Here is a 3,168-nt window from a genome sequence, read left to right as displayed (position 1 = left end):
GGGCCTGACATCATACACCCGCATCAAATCACGCCGCACATTCGCTTATCTTGTTTTGTTGTCGAGTTGTGTATGTGGTATGTAAATTTGTCGCGCGGCGCGCGTGCCTGGGCAACTACCTCCGATTTGCATCCCCCCACGTGAGACATGCCGCGTTGGCGGACTTTACAAGTATAATAATCCAAATTCCATGAACGTGCGTCGATACCAGCTTGAACACCACATCTTTCAGCCGCCGCATCGATCTCTGCAGGTTCACGACCCCCAGCGGTGCGCTGGGTACACCGATTTCAAATTTCCCGCGGTCCAATCGTCGCGAAACCAGGTATATTTATTTTTCATAAGTTCGGTATAATATATTGTGGCAGTTTCTGTAAAGTAAACACTCGAATGCGCATGCGCCGAATCATGTGATTCCATCGGAAAATTGAACGGATTCGCACCGAGTTTCTCGTTTGTTTTTAAGGGTGACTAACTCAATTACGGGCGGACGCTAGCTATTGAAATTCGCAAGCAGCTCAAGGTTATGTTGCATTGGTGATTTGAGATAGCCAAAATCTTAAGCGTCTGGATTTCAGTCTGCATAACCTCGAAACGCTTACGTGTAGTGGCAATTAGCGCTAATTGTACGGTCCAGCCAGACAGAGTTGACTGCGACTACGCTAAACAAACGAGAAATTTGGCGCATACGCAATTCGGTGTTAAGTTTTGTGAGACTTTGTTTTTCATTTCATTTTTCACGTCATGTGTAAATAGAAAATAGTAATAGAAAATGTATTTAAAAAATTATAAAATTAAAATTATGTGCATTTAACGAGATCATATTTCCGTCGTTGGTCACTTATGCCAATATGCTCATGTCATTCCAACTCGCATTTAAAAATGGAACAAACAGCTCAACAGCATATAACAGCGGCGAAATTGCCGCCGCGCTTGTGCCAAGGAGAGCGACGATTTTATTCGATTTTATTCAAATTTACGGCGCGACGATGGCTATATATCTACCCATTATATCTACCTATCCATGACCGTTGTCGGGAAGAGAAAATATACGTAGTACGTGCGCCTGTGCGACCGCAGTTTATAAATAGACCTCGTAAGTTGTATAGCGTTTTAAGATTGAAAAAATACTTTTGAATATTTGCTCGATCTGCATTTTTAAATACTTATATTAACTTCCAGTTATCCTGAAACGGCAACCTTGTCAGACCCCGTATCAAGCAATAATCATACTTGATGATACTTCGCATCAGCTTGGACTTAACTATTTTATAGTATTTATTCCATACAAAATATGAGCATTTTGCTATGCAATAACTGCTACGATATTCGTAAGAAAACCTCAGTCGTTTTGATTTCTGAGAGGTAAAGATGAAAAACGGAAGCTGCCCTGCTTCGCTCCACTTTGAAATTTATGTGAGAATATTACGTTAAATTAACCTCTGAATGTATTTTATCAAAAAATTCTTGAACGTTGTAGTATTATTTTCAGATAATAGGGCGACTTAAGGGCAAATGAAGAAAGAAATTAAAAATGATTTCTACCCTCCACGGTACATCTGGGTCTTTTGAGGTACAACCCAAATTTTTTCCCTAAATATCTCCGAAATGCAAGAAGGGCTCAACCTGGCTCCACTCCCTGAAAAAAGTTATTGGTAGTGGGGACTCAAGAGCCAAGAGACGACGAAGTCCGGCAGTTTGCTGGTAAATAGTAGAGAGTACAAATCGTGTGTCCTGAGAGACCCGGGACTTTCGCGGCCTTAGTGTTCTGCAACAGTAAGTAAAATTTATTTGTTTCGTTTTTTCAATTGTTTTCAAGTGTTTATCAATAATATAAAAGTTTCTCGAGTTATTTATATAAATACGGCGTCATTTGGGAACATATACGTCGAAATATTAGGTATGGCAGAAAGGAGCGCAAAAGAAGTGCGTTATTATTTACGTGAACGTGAGCCTCAAAATTTTCACGAGGCTTCTCAGAATGAAAAGGACGGAGAGGAAGTGGAAAAGGATATTTTCGACAGTCAGGATGCCAACGAAGATTAAACTATATTTTTCTGAAAGGTCATTGTCTGAACTTCAAAACAGTATTTGTTTTTGATATTTATTTACTGTAGATATACATTTTTTTAAAGAATTTCAGCTTTTTTGAAAATTATTGTGTGAATTCCGATGCTTACCACAAAAGTCTTGATACATTTTATTCTAAAAAGGATTGGAGTATGCAGTAGCAGTAGAGACCCTGGGGAGTATCCATGAATTTTTCAGATTTTTAAAAAGCCATAAAGAAAACCAGGACAGGACATAAAAGACCGAGCGGTTCCGCAGAAGCAGTCAAAAAAATGGGCTCCGTGGAGGGTTAATTATGGTCTGTGGTGGAGTATTTTTGACACTTCACTCCAATATAACACCAACCTACATTAATACAACAAAAATTCAGCAGACCAGAAAAATTCCATGTCCACTGGAGTGTGCATTGAAGTTTGACGGTGAATATCTTCTGAACAGTGAGGTATACAAAAAAATTATAAGAGACCTTTCTTGTAGAGAATTCAATTTCCTACGAAAATATGATATACATTTTTTTTTATAAATAGTAGATACTGAGATATGTATTTTTCTTCCTCACCATAAGAAAAAAAGAGAAAACTGCGAGGCGGAGGACCTTCCTATTTAAATTAAGAGCTCATACTTGGAGAGAATGTTTTTGAGGTCTCTACCAACCAAGTTTTCAGAGTAAAAGGTGAAAAAAAAAATAGTAGATTTTTTTGGCCCAGCCTAGTGCCGGTGTACTGTTTTTACATATGAAAGTTTAATTTTATGTTTGACATATGTTTGACAATTTTTTTGGATCTACAGATCACTATAATTATTAATTATTACAATGGTAGGCTTGATAATGATTTGTTTTTGAAAGCGTCATGCGGCGAAGAATCCAAAACAGAAAATTCTAACGTGGACATTACAACCAGCAGTTATTTAAGTTTCACTGTTTTTTTTTTTAGTTCAACTTGAGATATAAATTATTTGCAGAGTACGTTGCTTTACTAATAATCCTACTCCACTAATACCTTAGAACTACTGCCCAACGTGCTTAATTAAAGATCGAACAGATTAGATGATTGTTCACACTTGACTCACATTCAGAATTTTCGTTTTAAGCAAGGC

The 3,168-nt window shown here is 37.8% G+C and overlaps 1 long non-coding RNA gene across 1 annotated transcript; it reads left to right on the top strand.

Moving 5' to 3' along the window:
- The first annotated feature begins 916 nt into the window (after positions 1–916).
- On the top strand, positions 917–2,442 carry LOC124185398. The gene is made up of 5 exons (XR_006871383.1): positions 917–1,096; positions 1,183–1,416; positions 1,493–1,776; positions 1,901–2,064; positions 2,214–2,442. It is a non-coding gene; the product is annotated as an uncharacterized LOC124185398 (long non-coding RNA).
- The last annotated feature ends 726 nt before the right edge of the window (positions 2,443–3,168 follow it).

The sequence above is a fragment of the Neodiprion fabricii genome, chromosome 6 (genome assembly GCF_021155785.1).
Source record: "Neodiprion fabricii isolate iyNeoFabr1 chromosome 6, iyNeoFabr1.1, whole genome shotgun sequence".
Classification (NCBI taxonomy): Eukaryota; Metazoa; Arthropoda; class Insecta; order Hymenoptera; family Diprionidae; genus Neodiprion; species Neodiprion fabricii.
The sequence above is the reverse complement of the archived record's forward strand: the minus strand, read 5'-3'. Positions and strand labels throughout refer to the sequence as shown.